This window comes from Taeniopygia guttata, chromosome 2 (assembly GCF_048771995.1).
Source record: "Taeniopygia guttata chromosome 2, bTaeGut7.mat, whole genome shotgun sequence".
Classification (NCBI taxonomy): domain Eukaryota; kingdom Metazoa; phylum Chordata; class Aves; order Passeriformes; family Estrildidae; genus Taeniopygia; species Taeniopygia guttata.
Genome location: NC_133026.1, coordinates 114,831,256 through 114,855,998, shown reverse-complemented (window position 1 = coordinate 114,855,998; position 24,743 = coordinate 114,831,256). Strand labels below are relative to the sequence as shown.

The following is a 24,743-nucleotide window of genomic DNA, read 5'->3' as shown; positions in this document are numbered from 1 at the left end:
GCATAAGTAGCATGAAATGATAATTTAATAGTATGCAGTACTTCACTTCATCAATAAAAGTATCCAAGCAGCAAAGCACAAACACTAACAAGTTTGCAGCACAGACAATTCTCATCACATCCCCAGGACCTGTTCATTTTTCATCAGCTGTAATGCCAGCTTGCCAAGTCACAGAGGGAGGAGTGAAAGCTGCTACTTCTGTCTCACTAATGTGTGAGTGGGAACAAGGCTGCCATTTCCTTAGCACTGCCTGCCTGAAAAGTTGTAATGGCCCCATGGTGTCACCAGCAGGAGCTCTACTATCCCCTTCTGCTGCTTCTATAGCGGATATTTTCCAGACCTGTTTAGAGCACAACTAGCTCTCCCTTTTCTTATCATCTTATCTCACCTTGGAAATGAAGATTCTTATGTCTGTCTCTCACTGCATGGGGGTGCAGTGCACTGTAGTCACCAGCTGGCTGACATACCAGCAGTGCCTTGTTGGGACCCCATTTGCAGCTTGGGTGTCCCGTTGTGGAATCACCATCCATGGAAGTGGTCAAAAGGTGTGTGGATGTGGCCCTTGGGGACATGGTGCAGTGGTGAACATGGTGGTTCTGGGTTAACACTGGATTTCATGATCTTGTAAGTCTTTTCCATCTTGATGACTCTGTGACTTTGTGAATGGTTGGGTTATTACAGTGGTTCCCACTAAGACAGACTGTTGTCCTTACACATACTGGTTCACCAGGTGAAAACTTTCATCCTGGTGAAGCTGGATCTAAATCCTCTCTCAAAGTGTTCTGTGGAAATTGGCATTTCCACAACAAAAATATTTGCCTAAATAAAAGACATGTTTTGCCCAAAGTGAAACAAAATGGAAGTATTTTCTTACAGGGCAAATGTGACTTGTATCTTACCCTCCTGTCTCCTCAGGGAAGACTCTGTCCCTCAAGGGTTATTGCTGTCTCTCATCAGCTTTTACTGATGGTGCCCTTACTGAAGGTACAGCCCAGGCCACAGAGACACAAAGGGGAAGGCAGTTGTTGTCACACAGCTGCTATGTAGTGCCCTGGCAGCTGCATTAAGTCTGAATCAACTAAAAATATTTTCACATTCCAAAACTGATAATTATGTTTATGCTGACAGCTCTGCAAATGATTTTTCAGCACATTTTAATTTTTGTTAGGATTATCAATACACTCAAAATAATAATATAAGAAGATGGGTAAAAAAATTTAAAATTGATGCCAGAGTCCTGTGTTTATTTTAATTTTGAGAAATAAAACCATATCAACTTGTCCACTCCCATAGCTGTTTCTAAATACAATACATACAATTCCTACATACACAGTAACATTGTGGTAACCAGTTCAGAAGAACAATACTTTTCTTTATTTAATTGTTGGGATTTTGTCTGCCTATAATATTTTTCAAATAAGGCTACCTAACACCCAAGGATGAGTTCATGTGTCCCCTGCCATTTATATGTACCTGCAATTGAGCCGTTGCAGAAATTCCAGGCAAAGATCTTCCCTGTAGTCCTAAAAAAATTTGAATGTCAGATGTAATAATAAAAGTAAGTTAGGAAGACACACTCATAATCCAATTCAAGTTACAGGAGAGTGGATGAAAAATTAAATAAAAATTAATATTTCCTTTAAAATTCAAGGCTCTTCCTTCCAACAGACCTGTAAAAGATCCTATAGTTAGTTAAAATTTATGTTGCAGTAGTTAGAAGAAGCTTTTTCCTCACCTGCTTTTAGTGACCAGAAACCTGGAAAAATTAATAAAAGTTAAAAAAATTGATGCTCAAAAGCCAGATTTTATCCATTATTAATTTCCACTAAAAAAAAATAAATAACATTAACTTCTACACAAGTGCTACCAACATGGTATATTCCCAAGTTACGGCATGAGACAAACAACTGCAGCTCACATATTCAGTTAAAAGTTGTTGTGTTTACAATTAGACACAGTCTGTGCTATGTTCACATCATGCCTGTGGCATAATTTATGGGTGCCTCCAACTCAAGATATTCTATGATTATATGATTTCTAGTTGTGTTGAGTTCCATGCTTGGTGCTCGATTCTGATGCTCAGCACAGATTTGCAAGGCCTTGAGCTCAATGACACTTTTTCAAAAACTCCATTCTCCTCTTCCTCTATCAGTACTAATAGCTGCAAAGAATCAAATCACCACGCTGCTTAGCCATTTGGCCAGTAAGAAGAGCATATTTTGTATTTGCTGCTTGAAAGGAAATTCTCAGAGGATTTTAGTCTGTGAAAGGCTGGGCACCAGTGCTCAAAAATATACGAATTGGTTTAATATGCTTGGAAAAGGGCAGATGTGATTATATTACTCCATTACACATGGAGGAAAACTAAGGCATAAAGATATAGAATGACTTCATAAACCCAGAAATAAGTACTGTGAACATTTCACTTCTTTTTGTTTATCACTTCAGCCACCTGGTACTCCAGGCAGCTAACCCAAACTTTTGGCTAGATGAGGAAAAAGTGTTTCTTCTGGAAAGCCATGTTGCATTAAATGCTCAATATGTAACCAAGTGGTTGTGTCAAGTGGAAAATAACAATTTTATGACAACTGTTTCTGTACCATTCTCTCATAGTGCTCAACAATTTATTATATGTAATGACATAATATTGAAATACCAAACACCTTTTTAGTAGCCACTACAATTACTTTTTTACTTTCCATCTCCATCATTTGGCTTTGATTTTAAAGTGAGAATTTATAATAGACAATTCTTGTTTTCACTATGTTGGTTTAACACTTCATGCCTTGGTGATTTTCAAATTAAACTATCTTAGGTAATTCTATTACCATAAGCATAGCTAATAATATTGTAGGTTTTTAATAATTTTAGGTTTCTTTAAAAAAAGAAGTCATACTGATACAGTAGCAATTTACCAGATTCCCCTGGGAAGAATAACTCAGCATTCAGTGCAGATTTCAATGCCTGGGTTCTGGATGAAGCCCATCTGTGGTTTACTGAAGAAGTAACCTGCCAACATAACCCTTTTTATCAGAGTATTATGGGAAATTGCACACCAATGTCCCAACTCTACACCATGTTGTTCTGTGACACAGGATCGTATAATAACTTAGGTTGAAAAACACCAATGATTATTACAAATAATCCCTGTAAAGCTGTCTCTTGTCCTGTTAATAACTTGGTGATTATCCTTAGCCAGTCACCTAAAGGAAATTTTCTGCCAAAGTTAAAACAATCATTTTATGAACAGAGTTCAGTTGCGAAATCTACCACTGTAATATTGAACCCAATATATAACCAAGGATTTTCTGTGTTGAATGCATTCATCACCATAGCTAATTTGTGGAGATTTTGACACCAACTGAGGAAGCGGCACAGAAACATAAGTCTGAAATAGAATATCCACAACACATAGAAGAAAAATAAATCAGTAAATCTAATGATGTTTTAGTATTCAGCTGGGGTCCACACATTTCCTGTGGAATATGTTAGTGATGTAAAAATGGCCCCTTAACATCACTTTTCCTCTCCAGTATGCAAAAAGAAAGCAAAAATTATATTTTGAAAACATTGCCAGGGTAATCTGAGAAAGCAGAATTGCAGCAGAGGTACTGTTATGTTTATCCTGACTCCTGCTTGTATAATAGCTGCAATGGGCCTGTGTGTGTTTACACTGGTCTGTTCACAGCACAGACTAAGAATAGTTTCCAGGTAGTCTTACAAAAGCAAAAACTACGGCATGTCTTCTCTACAGTTTCCTGCAACTGTCATTGTCATAAGTTAGAATAATCATTTAAAATAGGCCTAAGAATTTATAAAGCTCTGTGTGGCTTCCAGTAGTCCTTCTGTATGAGCATATAAGCATATATGATTGACTGTTATCTCTTAATGTTTGATGGTGTTGGCATTAACCATCAAAGCTTTGCTGTTCTGCTTGTACTTCATCCCTCACTTTGCACTGATTTTGTCTTCCTCCAAGACAATCAGTTTGTCCTTCAAGTCCCATTTTAAAAGTCCTTGTTCTCATGAGCACAGATTGCATGCTGCTTTCACAAAAGTGCTATTTAATGCATACAGTACAGCTGTTGCATGCCATGTAGCTATTTAGTTCTTCTGATGGTTTTAATCCATTTGTACCCATGCTAACTCTTCACAATAGATTTTAGTTCTTCACATCTGTGGGGCTGCAACCATAGGAATAAGTTAATACAAGTACTTACGCAAGTGGAGTTTCCTACCATGAAGTACAAAACTGGGTGTTTTGGCTTCACAGTTGAGTTTCTTATTGCACATAATGGTCACTCTTGCTAAGCTTTCGGGGTAAGTTTTTTTTTTAATGCTGCCTTGAAAAACATCCTGCAATTTTCAGCTAAACAAGAGTTTTCAGTAGAAAGGATTCCTCTGTGTCTTTCTGTGTTGCTTTTACTGGCTGCTTTGATTTTCTGCTTCTTTCGTTGTTTTCCTAGACTACCATCAGGGGATGGCATTGATAAATGTAATGCTTGGCTCTCTCACGACATTAACACCATTAAAAGTAAGTTCTCATGAGCAACTCATTGCTTTCTCCCAGGGAGTATTGTCACAATATGGAATTTCAGACTCTATGTTGAAAGCAGACCAAACAGAAAAAGAAATCAGGAACAAAATAAAAGCTTAAGGAAGTGCTGGAAGCAGACACTCTTGTTTACAACTATTCCGGTGTTGTAATGAAGCCTCATCACAACAAAAAACCTAGTTCTATAATAAAATGGAGGGGAATTCTCTATAGCACAATGCCTTTTTACCATTCCTAGCTATCCTTGGTGCACCAAAAAATTAGAGAATGAAGGTTTTACCATGTTTGGCTAGAAAGTAAAAGTAGGTTCAGTGATAAGGTCATAGCTTCTGCCCTGTCTAGCTGACAGAGCAGCAAGAGAAAAAAGTAGCCATGTCTGCGCTAGACTAATAGGAAGACTGACCATGTTAAAAATCTGAGCTCAAGTGAGAGAAGAAAAAGAGCTGATAGTTTGATAAAATAAAGCCAGTACTTTATTATTTCTTTTATCGGTCTTCCTTTTGACTGAACTGTCAATAAAATGCTCTGAGCCCTCTGAACAAAAGATATTCCTTGAAGAATGTTCGTCAAACTATTTTTTTTTTATATGATATCTCTAAAGAATAAAAGAAACAGTTTAAGTGATACAATAGGAGGCTGGCAAACAGTGTAAAGTTCATCACTCCCAAACAAGCTCTGAGCTGTTGTTCTTTAGTTTTGATGTCACATTTCTGCTTCTTCATTACAAGGACCCTTTTCTATCACATGTGGATGTACTGAACAGTAGGGTGGTATAAAGATTTTCAAAATGGTTTTTACCAAGGGCTAGTGCTGCCTTTCATTTTTAAATCTCACATTGAAAGCTAGTTACAGACCACCTGCCTAGCCCAAGTAATCAGCAGCTTTTCTAAAGAACATTGTCTCCAAAGGAGTTCAATCTACATTGTTGTACACTCCTTTTTACATTTTCTCATTTGTCTGGGGACATGTTTCTCAGCTCCTTACACAGAGAAACTCAAGAATTCCTAATAATAAATTCACTCTGCAAAGCTGTTCCCCTACCATGAAAAACACAAAACAATTTTTGGGAGACTACCAACACCTAAGTAATTTTTTACTGTGAGGATTGTCACAATCATGATTAAATGTAGTTCAGCTATGTGAAAATAAAACTATGCTTAAAACTAATCTAAGTACCTATAGTCATTCCTCTGTCTATGTAAAATGGGGCTAGACTGAAAATCCCATTCAATTTGGATTAACTGTGTAGTATAGACTTACACTTAAGTCACAGCTTGCTTTTAAATTGCTGGCATGCATATGGGTGTCAGGCCAGCCACAATCTGACCACCTGGAACTTGGTATCACGTGCAAAATCTTTCCAAGAAGATTTAAAAGCAGCCTCTGCTGAACACTGATTATCTTAACTAGATAGGAGCAAGAATGTTAATTACCTGCAAAGCTGAAATTGATAAACTTCTATATTACACTTCAACCACTGCAACTTCTGCAGAAAGCATCTTGAGTTGCGCAAATATAATTTTACAAGATAAGTATATATAAGCAATATAAGACAATTAAATTTTAGCATAAGAAGTCACTGGATTCATCAGTATCTGTATATTTAACAACATTCAAAAATCTGTACTGTTGCAGAACCATATTTGCAAACTGAGTGCTTCATCCAATTCCTAAATTTCCATTTACAATAAAAGAAAAATAATTAGATCAAAGTATTTACATGTATTACTAAACAATTAAATTTCATTAAAAAAAAAAAAAGCTCTGCATCTTGTTTTAGACATGCGACTTTGATAATTTATTTCAGTGATTCTCAATCTCTGAACTATACATGTTTGCCATCATACTTTTAATTCTGAACAATACAAAGGTGGTATTCTTCTGCAAACCACTGAAGACCATTTGTTGTTACAGACCATCATTTGAGAACTGATGGTTTAGTCTCCTGAAAATAACTTTGTTGTACTAATGTAGTCTGCTGGGATATGGAATTGATGGCTTTGTTAATGGCTGTCTCCAGATGTTTAGTCTCCGTATTTTCATACATTTTGTTTTGGAGCTAATTACCTACAAGATAGTTCAGTTTTACAAGAATGCTGACAACAAACAAAGAATAGAGTGCAAATTATGGTATGCCAAAAGACACTGTGCTGATCGGAGCTTGAAACCAAGCTTTTAGTGAATGGAGCACCTGGACTCTTGGAGCATCAGCCTCTAACACCAAAAGCTCATAGACTGCAGAAGCACTTCAATTCAACAGAAACTACTCCTCAAAAGTTAAATTTACAGTGAAACTTATACTTTGTCCTAGAATATAATTATTGTGCGTATTAACAATTATTGAGCAAGAAGGAGGAGATGTTCTTTTAGTTGCCAGTGTATTTTGCAATTTGAAAACTAAATTTGTGTTAAGAAGAAAATGAACTCTTATTTATTGCCTGACCAGATAAAATGAAATGTATATATAGTTGCACCTTTGATGTGCAACTTATTCTTGTAAAGGGTTTTAAAATAAAGGGCTATGTATTATTTTCTTTCATCTTTATTATTTATTTTCGTAAGCTGCTAAAGCTGTGCTTTATTTATTGCGATTCATCCATACATAATTCTCTGTAGTTTAGAAAACTGGATCTAACATTTTCACCCCAACTTTATAAATTGCATTGATTTATTTCTGTCTCTAAGGTCTACGACCATTTATTACAACAACAAAACATCCTCCATTTCTGGTGATCAAGGAACAAAGTCTACTCATTTACTGTGTAGTGAGAATTGACAGATGGCCAAATGGGGTGATAGATTTGATTTTAATGTGTCTTAAGAGAGTAAATGAACCAAAGGCAATCTCCAACTCATGTGAAAAGTTGGATTTTTGTGTGGCTTTTCTGCAATAGTGAGGTACAATTCTCACAGCACTTCATTGATTTTCCAATCAACCATGAGCATTCAGTTGGCAAAAGAGCAGGGTCAAAGAATTTTTATAAAGGTTTTTTTTTAATTGTTTTTCTAGAACTGCACAAACAAGACTGAATGTAGATAACACAAAATACCCTTCAGTGTTTGGTGATGGGTTTTTTCTCTCCTGAAAAACCTTTTTGAATTTCACAGGGTTATACATTTTTAATTTTGCATCAAATGAAAAGATTTTGTCAAGAGAATCATCAGCATCATAAACTTAATGAGAATAAAATTTCCTCATACCTCTCCACCTGTTGTTTTAGCATATATCATTGATAACAAAGCACTTTTCAGTTCTCCCTTTAAACTTTGAGTAGGGATAGATTCTCTGTTTCAGAACATGAAGTTCACAGAGCAGTGCAATAAATCCATAATACAGTAGATCGCAACAGTTTGTCACTATGCTCAAGCAGCAATATATTTGTCCATCCTTATGCATAGTTAGGGACACAAAAGTAATTATACCATGTGTGTCAAAAAGTGTGTTAGACAGACCTCAGTTTGACTGGTGTCTGGTGAAAAATCTCTATGGCATGCTTGAAAGTTGTCATATGAGAGGATAAACACTTCCAACCACAGCAACAATATCTGAGAAAAATATAACATCATTTCAAGATTTGAGTGTTTACCAGAAGTGAAAATATTTATAAACTGCCCTTGAGATAATTGGTTAATTTTTAACATCACTGCAGATTTTGTGAAATATGGGTGGTGTGCTAGAAGAGGCACTATTTTCCAGTCATTTGAAAAATGGTGCGCCTTTAAGAGTATAATGCCACCTACAATGGTGAATCATGAGTACATGGACACTTGCCTGAAAACTGAAAGCTTCTTTCTTTTTGTTTTGTATGCAAAGCACTTTGCAGTACCTTCACATTGTGCCTTATACAGAGGGTCATACACATTTGCTGCTTGTTTAGTAATGCCTAGTATTTTACTTATGTTTGGTATAATCCAGTATTTTGTCATAGCTTGTGCAGCTAAAATGAAATCCTCCCTTTCTACGAGAGAAATTACGATACTTTTACTAGCTGGACAAGCAGGCAAACTACTTTTTGTTTAGCCTGTGGAAGGAATGTAGACATTTTCGCATGCTTCATATATGAACAACTGGTTTTATAAAAATTGCCTTCACATTTCAAAATTGAAGGTTGAAATTTGGACTTTGGAGATGAGAATTGATATCAAGAAGTAATTTTTTCTAATTATCCATCTACAAAGGGGATTAAGATACTTAAAGAACAGTCCATAACCTTTTCTAATTATCAGTTGAAAGACCAGAGCTATCAAAGTATACTCGCTGAATTAAAGTTGCTACACATTTTGTCATCTGATCGTCATTTTTCTTTTCACTCTTATGTAGGAATATTTATTTATTCCTCTGAATTTTTAAAGGAAGTTATGTATGCAAAAATAAAATTCTCTTTGCATTGAACTCTTTTGAAACATAAACTTTAGAAGGGCTTTGGATCAGGTTCTAAGTGGTTCCAGTGGGAGATGGAAAGAAAACATGAAAAATTTGAGATTAAATTCCTAAATAATTTATTATCACTGAAAATGACAGAAGGAAGTCTGTTCATTTTCTTAAATACTGTTTTGCTACTGTACTGTACTGAAGAATTTTTAGGAGGTTCAGGTCTTCAAGGATAACATAGCAACTCCTCCTGCCCTGTCTGTGCCTGTTTTATCGCTGATGAATCAGTATAAGCTTCTCTTTAAAAGGAAAAAAATTGGATAAGAATGGGTAAATTAGATGAAATAATAGTGGCTAAATAAGTCCGCTGGACCACGAGAAAAAAATACTTAAAACTGGATTTAGCTGACCAAATCAAGGTATAACTATAGACATGGACAGTACAGATAACTCCAGACATTTCAGATTCCTTTTGTCAATAATGTAGAAAAATAGGCTCATCTACAGAGTAATTTATTTCATCTTCAACTCAGAATTCTGTATAGCTGAAAGTAACCATGTCTCTCTCTTCCGCCTATGAAGAGATTCTGGGTTCATGAGTTTCCATAGGGCTCTAGTGCATTGCCAAACTGGAAACCTACTCAGATCTGGTGGGGACTTCTGGATTATGGGATCTCAGGTAATAAATTGTAGTTACTACATCTTTCTAAAATCAGCTTTGCTTAGATTGTGAATTTTTATAGTAAGGGTCAAGTTTTACTGTGCTCTACACACATGAAGAGGCAGAAGTTTGGATCAGACAACTTATGAAATATCAATTTTTGCTGTGTCTATTTAGTTGCATCCAATCCATCTTCCAGTTTAAAAACTATGTTGTTACCATGTCATAATGGTTAGAATGCTGTTACAGTTTTGTGAGATTACTTTGGAGAATGGATGATGTTACATCTTTAAGGAAATGTTTTTATTATGTTCAACTGGTATCTATGATCATGAGACTTTTCTTGAAGAACTCTTACTTCATTATTATTACATGCATGAATGTATGTACCACATTTTTGGTTAAAGTATGCAAATTCCTCTTTCTGTGCTTCTTGAAAAATTTGTAGACTCTACCTATTCTTGAGGCACTGCCACAATGAAGACAAGATGCTGTTTTGTTCTGTAGTGTACTTTATAGTTACCTGCTTGTGCCTTTCAATTTGTCTTGGAGCAAGGTTTTGCTACTCATTTGGCAAAATTCACATATAGTTTGGAACAATGCACACTAATGCCATGACATTCAGACTAAGCAAATGGCAATAATTTTCAACCTCACTAGTTATTTGGATATATCCAATTATTTGCATGGGCAAATGTGTCTGTGTGTATGTGTAATAGTGACTAATAATCCCTATATTCTTATTGACCCATCATACACACTCTGATTGAACTCAATAGGAAATGTTCATGCAGAAAAATTGTGAAATCAGAATAAGCATATAATTAAAAAATAATCTGTAAAAATTAGAAATTTAATTACAGAAACACATGCACAAGTTGTATTTCCCGTATAGTAACTGTGTTATTGACAGGGAGAGGAATGTTGGTTGCAGATCATTCATTTTGAAAACTCACGTATGTGTCCATCTTCCCTAGTCCCTTCCTTGTGTCTCTGCTGCTTAATGCCCTGAATATAAAAATAATTTTCAGATCATAGTCTAAGATAGTTTATGTCACAATGCATTTTTATCTCATATAAACTTTCCCCAAATGCTTTGGAGACATTGATGTGGTCGTTGTTAATGTTTATTTACTGAACAATAATCTCTACAAATATTTAAAAGCTGTGTGTTACCGGTGTGTAATTTCTTATATGTTATTTAATTATCCTGATAAAATATCTAGCCCACAGAAGCTCTAATAAATCAGTTATTAGCCACAGTAAATATTGGCTTTAAAGGAAACATCCTGATAATAAATGAAAAAAAAACACCATATTAAAAAATTGTAAACCATCCAAATTATTTTTATTTTTAGAAAAGGGAAAGGAAAAAAAAGAGCAGCCTCATGGATCTGTGATGCCCATGTATTGTATCATCTGGTTCTCCTGTTAAAGGTTTAAAGAGAGGCAGCCCTGCAAGGGGGGAGCTAAATCAGTCTTACAAACTCCGGACTGGTGGGATGCTACCATCCCTCTTTTGGTGATGACAGCCTATACTTTCATATAAAGGATTTTGGGTTGACTTGACCCACATCTTCACCAAACCCGTTTGATTTCAAGGACAAAAGCTATTGAAGAGCTGGCTGCTGCCAGAGCTGGAAGAACTTGAGAAGCTTTATTTAGAGAAGTGATGATTCAAGAGAGGATAATAGGCCTCAAATGACAATGAGATCACATTATGAACGAAGGAAACAAATTACTCAAAAAAGGGCTAATGGACTGGCAGTAGGAAAGAAGAATATTAAAGTGGAATTGAGAAAATGTTCTAAGATAAAAGCAGGAATGGGGCACATGTGCTGAAGCATTGCAACCTTGTTTAGGTAAGTTATTAGTGCCCTTACATTTTACAGGACTCTAAGACAGTCCTGCAAAATGCAGAGGACGAATCAAAGTCACACATACACGAGTCTGTTTTCTTCCCCTTTAAGGTTATGACAATAATTCCCCATTATTTTACAGGAAAATGAACAAGAAAAAAAAAGGGGTAAATGCTACTCTATCTACTTTTGTTACTTTTCAGCATGAGGTCGTATAAATGAAGTCTATTCACCCAAAAAAATTCTCTAGGATGCATAAATTGATAAAAGAATCACATCAAAATATTGGACTCCTTTTTACTGGACCTTTGCATGAGCAGGTGGTGTTATATATTTCTTCATATGCAAGGGTTTGCAAAATTGAAATTAGTATAGGTTTAGGTTACAAACTAACTTTCTGATTGCTTCTTCCACTCACAGTATCAAATTTTCTGCAATACACAAATATATCTAGAAGGAAAAACGATGTGTTTAGTAGCTAAATCAAATAAAAAACATCTGAAAAATAGATTAATGTATCAGGAACAGATCAGCTTATTTTTTAATCTCTCCCACAAACACAAACACAAACATATGATACACTATGCATAAATTTGTAATTGTACAATTTTAAGTTTGCACATTATTTACACAGCATAACTACTCCATTAGAAACATGTATGTAAGTATTTGCATCCTTTAAAAAATGTGTATTATTTACCCAGTAGACCATAAAGACTCCATGCAGAGCAGTTACAGTGATCCAGGAAATAATAATGTCCTGGATAAATCTAGTTTGGAGTCATCTGAGTGCATTAGATGATTAAAGAAAACATTTACACATGTGTATTTGTTTGGTTTTTAAACAGCAGTAGGGGAACCATTCTACTTACCTTTCATAGCTACCTCAAAACAACAGAACAGACTATACTAAATGATCCCACCACATGCTTAAGGGAGTTCTGCATGTAGTGTGGAGAAAATGTTATTCTTCATTTACATTGTGGACTTTTACCCCAAAAATAAAAGACAATTTGAGTCATAGTGACACAAAGCCTCCAGAACTACTATCTTTCTTTTGGCCCCTACTATTGCTCACTGCTTTAAGTATGACTTTCTGTAGAGTTTGCAGTGAGTGTTGAAAACTTGATGATTCATTAGATACTGTTCAAAATGTTCTATGAGATGCAGGACTGTCAGTGCTTGATTCTCTTGAGGTGAAAAGTTCTTGCTGATAACTATTAAGAGAGGTGACTTAATATATTTCAGCTATTAAATATTCACAGCAAATTTCTTTATGAAAATTAAAAGAAGTAGAAATTGTCTGCAGAGTTTGGTAAATAATATTTGAAAATAATATTTTTGGCACAGTTAAGTCCCATAAAAACTGCAGTTAGCTCAGTTTTTAGCAAAGATGAAGAATTAAATATATGAAAAGACTATGTCCAAATACAAAAATAAAAAAATCAAGATTAATTTTCCCAATTATGATTTAAGTCACTGAGGTGCAAAAAAGCCCACCATTAACTGTACTCAATGCATGTCATCTTAAATGCAGAAAATTACTGAATTCCTTGTATTCCCACAAATGGATGTCTTCCACCGGGTTCCATATGATGAAGTCATAGGATTTCATGCTGGCTTTGGTAGGATTTTTTAATTCCTTGTGCTATTAAGGTGTGACTTCAGACAAATATTTTCTTTAATATTTTGTTAGCTGTTAGCAAAGAACTATGCTTACTTGCCACTGCAGAACAAGTGTTAGTATCACAGTGACGTGGGAGCAGTTTACCCCTCTCACAGTAAGAAAGAGCAGGTCAGAGCATTTTTATTAGAACACAGATGAGATATGACTGCCTTTTTTGGTAATCTCTGCCACAGCACACGCAGGTCAACATTCAGAAAATGAATAATGATTGTTGTCTACTGGTAGAAAAATCTTCTCAGCAAATCAGAACAGACCCAATTGTGCCTCTTAAAAAAACTACAATAAAACAACAAAAAAACAGAAAAACATCAGACGCACAATATTTTGGCAGCATAGTCAGAGAATTGTGAGATTGGCCCTTAAGGGAATTCTTATTCTCAAGTGGATGTAAATGTATTCATCAATGCAAAGAAATGCATAGTGTGTTATATACACAATACATTAATAAATAGCCATGCATTAAAAAATAATGAGATTTTCTACAAAAAAACATCCCGTGGTGTTTAGGGTCATAAAAAAGACAGTAAAGGAAGGTAGGGGGGAAGATTATGTGGAAAATCTGATTAAAATACAGAAAACTCATCCTATATATAAGATAAAATAAATATTTTATGGGCTAACTGTAAACAAAAGAAAAACTGCAGTAAAATGTAATTAAAAATGTAAAAGGGTGGGGAGTGATTTATCTTACCACAGTGATATTAATATTAGAAATAGTATGTAAATAGATAACAAGGTTCTGCTGCAGAAACAGTGGAAAATGGCTTTTCATTTTCTGTAATGAGCTTTCATCTTTTTGATTTTCCCTTTAAGTACTTCCAGTGATTTATTAGTAATGATGCTCTTAGCTGTTGGAAAGCTCTAGCAAAGCTTCAAATTCTGGTACTACCTAACAGGTATTACTCACAGCTTTTATGATTTTTTTCAAGCCCAGTTCATATGTTTAACAGAGCACATTTTGACAGAAATATCGACTGTTTCACACTTCTGCCTTGTCATGTAAAGATCATGAGGCTTCTATGTGGTTTGTGAGCCACAGGCCACGAGATCAGAAGGCAGAGAGGTGCTCTGGCTCAGCAGCAGCATCTGGGACTCCACAGGCACAGCAACAGCTCCTAACGTGCGAAGTGCGCTGCCACCACAGGCATGGCTTTTCTGCTTTCATTTCATCATACTTGGGTCTATCAAACAATTTCCTGGTGAAGAATACTCTCCTGTACCTTTGAAACACATGCTACAGCTGGTGAGAGAAAGCTCTGGTTTTGCATCTGGGCTGGCATTGTCACTGCTACAAAGTGCCCCAGACCCTTCCTGCCAACTAACGACAAGCTGGCTTAATGAGCTAGAGAAAATCATAGGGAATTGTGGACCAGGGTAAAAGAATTGCATTTCTGCCAGTCCAAGTGTTAGGCCACTTATCCACAGCTTCAGGGCTGCATAAAGCTGCATAAATTCAGCACCTGGCCCCTGTTTTTTGAAATGGTGCAACAGAGATCTAGAAGATGGTACATGACTCCAACAAACAAGTATTATCTGTTATTTTAGACATTATAGTTATACATTTGGAAATAGTTATACATTTATACTGGAAAGGATTCATAATTCCTATGACTGTGCACATTACATTTCAGTTAAAAATTTATTACAAATAAAGCCTTAATTATAGAAATGCAATTTCAATTTAACCACCACTGCTGATAACATAGGCAATTTAATACATCAAATTTCTTCTTTTTCCAATAACTTCTTATCCCTTCAGTTCCAACTCATTTTCAAACACCCAAGGGAAAAAGACTACACAGCATGACCTGGAAGGGTACAAATCTGGGCTATTTTAGAACAAAGTAAGGTGAGAGGAACATTTTTCTATGAAAATGTACTTTCATTGAAATCAAAGTACTGGAAGGGAAAAATGTCAATGGGAAACTGCTGAACTAGATAATTTAAGTTTTCTCACTTAATTATAATTCTTTGACACTACTGGAATAAAGTAATTCAACACAGGAAATATGCATTCTCTTGATTCTTGATTGAATTTTAAAAATACTTTTATTCCACAAGAGGAAACACAAATAATCTTATTTTTCTGTTCTAAATCTCTTCTTCAAGGTACTCCTACTTTATTTCAAAATATTAGTGAAATTTCTTCTCCACCTTCTTTCTTGATGCTATCTACAAGTTACTTGTGTATTGCTGTTACTTTCTCAATCCCTGAATAAGCAGAACTAAACATGGTAATTCTCCTACCTGTTGTTAGGTAAAAATATAGAGTTTGACCTTCAGACTTCAACACATTTACTAGAAGTCCTCAGAACTCAAAGGCAGAGAATTTTCGAGGTTTATAAGGCTGTAGATGAAGTCACTGGGTCACATTAACGGGTCACACTAACAGGTCACATGATGACACCAGGACTCTGGCAGTCCTAATGTCCTAAAAATGTATTCTGCTCATGTTGAATAAGAAAAGATTGAAATATCAAATTCTCCATAACATGCTGGTTACTAGAAGTCATTTCAACATTTTCTTAAAAAAATGGGAACAGGTTATGGGTTTAAATAATTTTACAGGCTTCATAGCAGAAGTTGGTAGAGAAACAAATTTCTATTAAAGAGATAATTTTTGTTTTGTTACCTTTTTGGTACCATAGGTATAAAACATGATGGATGAATGGATGGATGGATGAATGGATGGATGGAAAGAAGGATGGATGGATGGATGGATGGATGGATGGATGGATGGATGGATGGATGGATGGATGGATGGAAGGAAGGAGGGAAAGAGGAAGGAAGGAAGGAAGGAAGGAAGGAAGGAAGGAAGGAAGGAAGGAAGGAAGGAAGGAAGGAAGGAAGGAAGGAAGGAAGGAAGGAAGGAAGGAAGGAAGGAAGGAAGGAAGGAAGGAAGGAAGGAAGGAAGGAAGGAAGGAAGGAAGGAAGGAAGGAAGGAAGGAAGGAAGGAAGGAAGGAAGGAAGGAAGGAAGGAAGGAAGGAAGGAAGGAAGGAGGGAAGGAGGGAAGGAAGGAAGGAAGGAAGGATCAAAAATATTAATAACATGCAAGATGAACGGCTTGCATTTCGTTTTGTTAGGCCAAAGAAAGAAAAGAAATTTGTGCAAGACTTTTTCTATGATGTTTTATTCAAAGTAAGTAGTAGCAGATAAATATTTATCAATGCTTATAATTCTCCTGAAGACAATGCAGGGTATGTTTGTGACATGCTACCATGCTATATAATGCATAAACTCTCTAGATGGCTTGTAAAAACATGATAGATTTTGTGTAAAATCTGTTATTACAAAATGTTTGTCATTTTAGGCTGCTAAAAGCAGAAGACACTGGAATATTTTTCAGGAAATAAATGTCTCTCTTGGAATAAGAACAATGCCTAGTAAAGTCTATCAGCTTGTTTCAGTTGTACCATCTAAGGTAGTGGTTGACCAAATGATGGTTGCAATGAAAAACTCAGTGAAATCACTTACATGTGTGTTTTAATATAATGGCCCTGAGATAAGCTCAGCTTGTCAGAGCATGGTGCTGTATGGGCCATTCATTTCAGAGTTGGATTCAATGATCCTTGTGAGTCCCCTCCAACTCAGAATATTCTGTGATTATAGTGCTTTATAAATTTTCAGGAGATGCATTCCAGGGCAGTACTGCCTGTGAGTGTCACTCTCCCTGTTTTTCCCTTGCCATGACAAAGAAAAGCATTCAGTGTGATATTCTGGTTTGGTAAGGTTCTTGTTCTTCTTGCTTTGTTTTCAATATGTACTTACTGCTGTATATTCATAATAGAAAAAGTAAGATCTAATACAAGTTCCTGGCACTCATTGAGACTGATGATAATACTCAGCCTTGTGGACAGGAAACCCAGTGTCAAGGGTGAGCTCCCAAGAGAGTTATAAGGTGTCAGCCATTGTACTCCTCTCTGCCTCTGAGTCAGTTTTTGCAGATTTCTAAAGCTGAGGCAATTGAGTGTCTTTAAAGAAAAATCCACAAATATAACATATATTTTTTTAATTTAGAAGCAATAAAAGTTTGGTTTCAGGGATTTAGACTGAACAGTATTGAGGGGAGATATTCAAAATCACAACAGATAGCACCTTTAAATATGAGTATTTAACTCTTCTTCATATTTATTCTGATATCTTCCTAGAAAAACAAATTTTGAGAATTGGAAAATATTTAGCTAATGTTTTTCCAAAAGCATGCAGAAAAGAGGATGGTATTCTACATATCTAGATTGACATGTAGACCATCTGAGGAGACTTTTTATGAGAGAAGATTATGTTTAGTTTCAATGTAAGTGCAAAAGTAAATGGACAGTATGTAAAATAATAAATTTACAATTGCACTTTGAGATTTTTATTAGTTTATCTGACTCCCGTCACTACCAAGGCAAATCTACTGAATGTCACCAATGGTATTATGTTGTGCTAATATGAAAAGAATTGGTTACTACATTAAGATTGTATTACATAACAAATCTCTCCCTAGAGCAGAAAGTCAGTATAAAAAAGACTATAGTCTAAACCAGATGTTTTGATATTATATTACAGAGAAAGCATTTTGGGGGTGGGGGGAAAAAGAAAGAAAGAAAGGTCATTCATGATATATTTACATTAAATTAGACAGGGAAAACAAACAGATAACTTCTTTACTAAAGAAAAAATATCCTCCAAGTACAATTTGTTCAGCCTATTACTTTTTGGATGGGTGTTTTGATTTGGTACATTGTATTTATTACAGACCTTTTTGCAGTCATATTGTTCATTTTGCAGTGTTGCCTGAACCTAACCTGGGCTTCTGTTCTCTTTTTTAGGAAATTTTGTATATTTGCAGTATTCTATAAAATGTCAGTCTTTCTCATTTCTAGAGATTTATGTAGCCAAAAAAAAAAAAAAAAAAAAAAAAAAAACAACCAAAAAACAATCTCAATTGAGGAATAAATACAATTATAAAGAACAGGAACAATGAATACAGTGATCAAAGATTTTTAGTTTTTACATGTATATTTTTATATATTTGTAGCTTTGTAGACTGCTAAAACATGACCGTATCTTCTATTATTTTTCCTACCCTTTTTTCCTACATTTTAGAGCAATGTGCTAAGGTTCTAACACATTCCTGAAATGTTCCTTAGTTTTGTTTTCAAGAAGAGAACCTACTACAGGGACGTTTTGTTTTCCATCCAGCCAGAATCTGAGAAGATAAAAAAAGAAATGGTACAAATAATCGTCTGGACCAATTCCAATGGGGCAGTAGACAGGAGAAAATTAACTAACCATCTGCTTGTCTAACTGGACAATATTTGATAGGTATACTAATCAACTAACTTTATAAAAAATGTAGAAATACTGCATCATGTGTGCATACCACCATACAGTGCACTTTGAAGGCTTTCAATTTAAGATTTGTTTTTGTATTATTGTCTTAACACTGTTTGGAAAAGTTTTGTGTTTAATTCCAGACAACAAATGTTTGATCTTTCATATATTTTTGGGATGACACTTTTTATGCTTAAAATGCTTATTCATGTAGAATCATGGAGTGGTTTGGGATGGAATGGACCTTTAAAGGTCACCTAGTATATAGTTCACATGTGTAACTTTGTCCTCTTAGAATCTGAATTCAGGTTTACTTACAACCTTGCAGTAATGAGCAGTCATAAGTATTTACAGCATAAGAGCTTAGTAATAAGTGGTTGAATTGCTAAAAAATATAATTTTATTGTCTTTAAAGAGTGTTTCTAGCTTACTTTTATTTTCCAAGGAGGTACAGGGTTTTCTTCCCTGAGAATTCATGCAATGGGGCTTTTCTTGACTGCTACCCTCCACTAGGACAGAAAAAGAAAAGGTAAATTCTTAAGTTTCTCCTCTCTGAAAGAACCTCCAGACAATTCCATCTATTTAGAGGGACAAGAGGTAAAGTAAATAATTGTTTCTATACTTCTGTAATGTGTAAATCAAATTTCATATATGGATACATTTTATAATTTCTAACACATTCTGTTTGACAGAGTGGTCTATGATATCTGATCTAGCTGGAGCTTCCCAAGAGCCTGAACTGTGCACTTCTTAAGAGTAAAAAATATATTTGGAAGTAGCAGTGCTGAGGTAATGCTTCTTGTAATTCCTCATGATTTCTAGTATGATATTCTGCAATGCTACGAATCCTTACAATTCCTACTGCAATACCCACTAAGCAACTGGGAATCATTGCTCCTGCACAACTTTCTATTTGGAGTATATTCTAGATTTTTGAAATTAAGTGTGTTACCCAATCACCTTGAACTGAATTCAACAGGCAAGATTTGAGTAAAACAAGTAAGTTGGGAGGAAAAGAGTACAAAACTGTTAATTCTGGACCAGTGTCAAGGATGTGTGGAAAAAATGTTCAAAAATTTTACAAAGACATAAATACATGAGAGCACAGAGAACAAGACATTCATTAAGCTGGTGATATAGCAAAGAGAAAAAATTATTAATATGTGTAAATAATATTTCAACAGCTTTGCTGTACAAGCTCTACTCTGAAATACAGCATGAAGGAAGCATCACTGAACTTACTCTATTAAAGGCAGACACTTTAAAGAGGTGCCTCAGGCTCACGATAATTTTCACTATTATCATTATAATCATAATTGATCCAATATCTTCATGTCCTGATATGTTTATAGCTTTGCAACCTTTGCCTCTGTAGGCTGGAAATGTGAAAAGTCCCATACTTGCAGCAAAAGACTGGAATAAATTTCACTACCTTTGCCCTTTACTGTGCTTTGCCATTTGATTATCTGTCATTCTTTGATTCCCCTGTACAGACCCAACAACTTTGGGGAAGGAGGAGGAATGCCTACTGGAATGCCTCGTCAGTCACAATGCTAAGGCTGTAAAAGGTTAAAGAAGAATGGCATTCAGATGTCTTCATGGGCATGGGTAGCTAGTCATACTTTCACGTTTTTCTCTTGTGACAGCATCTGCAAGGAGAATATCAACTGCTACAACATGATTCTGTTCTCATGACAGCAGCTGTAACAAAAAAGGAAAATAGTACAAACTACTCATTTTAGACTTGCCATTTTTAGATGGTAATCACTCCACCCTTCCTGGATTCCACAGTCAAGAACTGCCTGGCCTGGTCTCTTAGAGAGAATTCATGCCCTATCATTAAAACAAAATGATCATAGTTAAATCTGTTCTCTCAGGATTCGAGGTTTCACCAAATCTGGTCTATAAAAGGTGACTGTTTTCTAAAAGGAAAAGGTACAATGCAAGCCTTTCAATATACATTTTTCTTGGCTTATCCTGAAGACAACTCTAACAGTAGTTGTACAAAACAGAAAGGAACCAAATTTGCAATTCACATTTTCAGTTACCATTACTGAGTAAGTATTGCTCTGGAGAAGACTAAGTAGACTATGTAGTAGAGTATACAGTATATAATAAAACAATACTTTTAATGACAAAGGAAAAAATTAATAATTTTAAATAATGCAATACTCATTTAAGCTGTAAAGCTTCTGTGCTTTTGAATTCTTTTAAGATAGACCCTCAATCTGCATAGTAAAGTTTCAGACAAATTTAGTTCTGGACAGTGAATGTCTCTTATATTGATTTTCATTAATAGTATCCATATATTCCCAGTAGTACCTTTTGCAATGTAACTAATATGAAAAAAACAATGCAACATTTGTGAAAGTTAGTTAATCTCTCTCTTGTATTATTCTCTAACAGTGTGTTTTACAGATGGATTTTAGAGACCGTGTTTTAGCAAGAGCGAGGGACTTTAATAGTCTGTTTTTAGTAAGATTCAAATTTTGACAAGTTTGTTTTAAGTTTTGAAAGCAAAGCAGAGAATTTAACTTAAATTTGATATTCAGACAGTCCGTCTTTGGAAATCCAATGCCTAAGGTCTAGTCAAAGGTATATAATATTATTTATTTATATATAGAATCAGGATTATTGGGTATTATAAAGACAGTACTGTCTGCATGTACTTGGTGTACTAATTGTACAAAGTAGAAAGCAAGGGACAGCTACACCACAGGTAACCTAGTTATAGTGGCAATCTACCACAGGGAGCAGCACTGAGGAGACAAAGAAAAATATACTTCCAAGGCTTTTTGTATATCCATTATGGTGACATGATAAAGAAAGAACTAAAAAAACCCCAAGAAACAAACAACAGAAATGAAATGGAACTGTGTAATGTCTAGATCAGATAAGTTAGTGCAATATTTATCAGGTTTGATTGGATAACAGTAATAAGATGTAGCCCTGACAAAGTTGCAGTAAACAAGAGCATTGTAAATGAAGAAATACATGGCCTGAAGTAATTTTATCAGTATTATTTTAAAGAAATTATTTGTCTTAATAGACCTAACTTTTTGTCTGCATAAAAATTCAAGCAGGCAACATTAACAAAATTTTAGCATATTAGTAGGAAAAGAAGAATGAGAAAACAGTTGTAGATATAACAAATCAACAAGCATTTTTGAGAGGAAATCATTATGACACAAATTTTTGGTGAATTTACAAAACAAGCAAAGATGTGTTGTTAAATTATTCATGGATACACAGAGTTTAAGGCCAGACAGTCAATTGTACCAGTAGCTTGACCTCATATGTAACACAGGCAATCAAATTTCATACTTACAACAAAGTGAAGTCAAAAGCTTGTGTTTGTTTGAAAACATTCCTTTCAGAAAGACACCTAGTTTTGATTTATAAAGGCTTCAGAAGTGGAAGTATTTAAAATATTCCTTGATAGTTTGTTCCAATATTTAGCTATTTTTCCTGCTAAAATAGAGTCAAATGGTTTTTTTTTTTTTTTCCTGAATTTGCATATATTTAAGAACTATCTAGTGGCTTTTATTATGCTGGGTCTTTTCTGTCCTAGATTGAAGAGCCTTTAGTATCAGCTATTCTTCCTCATGTAGATACTTGCACACCATAATCAAATCACTTCTTGATCTTCTTTCTGATAGTCGAAGCAAGTTGAACATCATAAATATTACACTGCAACACATTTTCAACTTGCAATCATTTTAGAATACCCTCTCAGCAGTTATAGGAACCTTATGTATCACTAGGTAAAAATTTCTGAGCTATTTTACTTCAAATAAAAGAAATAGGATTTGGGCAATTTCAATCTGTTGACTCAGGACAATTTCAACTGTGCAATTTAAAAGAGGATGAGAACATGTCATGCTGAATACATTGACCCAGAATTACATCTCTATTCTAAAAAATATTCTGTGTGTATGTTATTATAATGTTAAATTTCACAAGTCACACAGGTAACTCTGAAAATTACATTACAAGCAGACCTTTAAAAATAATAAAATTCACAGTGTGACAAAGGAGACAACAGCTGACTGTGCAAGGTAACAGGTAACCTGTAAGTGCTAGCTGTTTTGTGTTTTCTAATTCCAAGGGGAATTTTTAGACAAGGAAATAGATCCAAATGTTTCTAATTCAGGATCATTTCCATACAGGTTGTTCAAGGATAATTGAAGCAGGTGGTCTGTTGCACATTCTCATCAGACACAGGGCTTTTTTGTGAGCTGTTAGAAACTAATAGTTATCAGGCAGGTACAGTAGTTTCAAGTGGCTTTGCAAACTCCAAGACTAATGCCTGATTAATAAAAATTCTCCTCACTTGTTGGTGGCTCCCTATGCTTCCATACTGAGTCTCACACAAGCCAGTCAGAAGAGGCCCCTGAAGGCAAGGGCCCTACAGCTGTAAAGTAGAGAAGCACAACAGAATTGTTACCTTTTGTTTTCTCTCTAGTATTATTTTTCTCCTTAAAAGTGCCCTCTTCATTAATGATAGAGGTTTAAAATTTTCCCATCAGTCATTGGGACGCCAGAAGAAAGCCTGTGTATTCAGCTAAAAGAATGCTAACTAAAAAAGTTTGCTGATGCTGTAATTCTGATTCAAGAAGAATCACAATAGATCAAGAAAGAATTTATTTTTAAAGCTGGGGGAGCTGTGCCAATAAAATTGTCAATGCCCTAAATAATATAATACTGAATTTATAACTGCAATTCCACTACAGATGTGGAAGTGTCTAAAGAAAAATTCCAGACAAAGTCGTGTGAAAAAATTGCAAATTAATTGTCCACCATCCACTCACGAGAAGTAAATTATTTCAATACACATCTTTGTCTTTTGGTGGTTACTCTACATTCTTGTTTTTTCTCCTATTTTGTCTCAGAGGATTATTGAACAACAAGCTGTTCTTGAGAATCAGCTTATAAGGGTATAAGAATTGGATCATTTTAACAGTGTTTAGGAACAAAGGACTACAACAACAACAACAAAAAAAAAAAAAAAAAAAAAAGATGAAGGTCAATCAGTCATATACTCAGAAATCCAGTCTGATAATTTTTCCTTAAAATTTATTTGCTTGTCCCCAAAAGTGATTCCTCCAATAGATTTTCATTTTAAATGGGCATGCATATGTCAGAGCAGAACATAACCTAGTAGAATACTTTCCACTTAAATTTACTGTCATTTCCCAAATTTCTTAAATATTAGTAATATCAATAAAAGACAGATTTAACAAAAAGGATTTTGGAGATTATACCTACTTCCAGAAAAACAATAAACATTTTAATAACATTTGTTAACTCCCAAGAGGAAAATATCCTATGCTACATATCCTTACCTAAAGGAAGGAAAAAAAAAACCCTGAACAATAAAAAAGACTGCTTTACTATGACAAATTAAGGCAGTAAAAGCACTGTTAAGAGGTACTTCCCTCCTCTCTGACTAAGCACAATGAACTTCAGGGGTTTCTGTATAATCTCTTGTTTTTAGGACAAGCAGATTTTTAGTCCATTAATTTACCATCATTATTACTGGCAGAAAATTATTTCAGTCCCCACTGATGAAAGGGAGGAAGAGATTACCAAGAAAATATCCCACCATACAAGTTCTTTTTCTTAAACTAATTATATAAGTGATACTTATGACATTTGAAGTAAATAACTTGAGTACCTCTTACTTGAAAGGTAACATTTCATAAGTGAAAAGATACTTTATGTTCTTTGGGGGTACATATTAGATGTTACTTTGGTACCTGGTGGTATTTAAAAGGGATCCCCCCTTCTCACTGAGGTGAAATATTTGAGTGGGATTGTTTAAGGAGCAGTTGCACTTGATTAAGAGTTATCAGGGTGATCAAATATGAAGTGGAAATATGAAGATATTAGGTGGAAACTTTCCTTTATCAGAAAAACATGGGGAACAATGGTGGCTATAGAGTTGCAAGGTTAATTATTGGAAAGATGACCTAAATGAACAGAAAAGTGCCCAAAACATATATTGAGTGTAATAATCTAGTTCCCCTATTATCTGTTTAATAAATAATGAGTCACTGGAGCACACACATCGTAGACAACTCTGAGGAGACTGCAGAACTCGGCAGGAGTAAGTCAGGCTTCATAAGATATCTTTTTAGACCACAAGGTGGAAGAACCACTAAATAGCTCAGAGAAGAGAAATACAAGCAGAATTGTTCATTCACAAGTAGACTCCCTGAGGAAACTCAAAAGCCTGTCACCACCAGGTCTTTTTTCTGGCTAACATTGCAATGTATAATAACTTCTT

The 24,743-nt window shown here is 35.0% G+C and overlaps 1 long non-coding RNA gene across 6 annotated transcripts in view; it reads right to left on the bottom strand.

Annotated features, from left to right (window-relative positions):
- The window catches only part of LOC121469224 (uncharacterized), a 101,138-nt gene that overhangs the window by 22,624 nt on the left and 53,771 nt on the right, over positions 1 to 24,743 (bottom strand). The window contains exon 4 of one of the 6 annotated variants that reach the window (XR_012054151.1): positions 1,474 to 1,523. The exons of the other annotated variants lie outside the window; for them this stretch is intronic. This is a non-coding gene — a long non-coding RNA (uncharacterized lncRNA). The remainder of the gene's footprint in view (positions 1 to 1,473; positions 1,524 to 24,743) is intronic. 6 annotated transcript variants of the gene reach the window in all.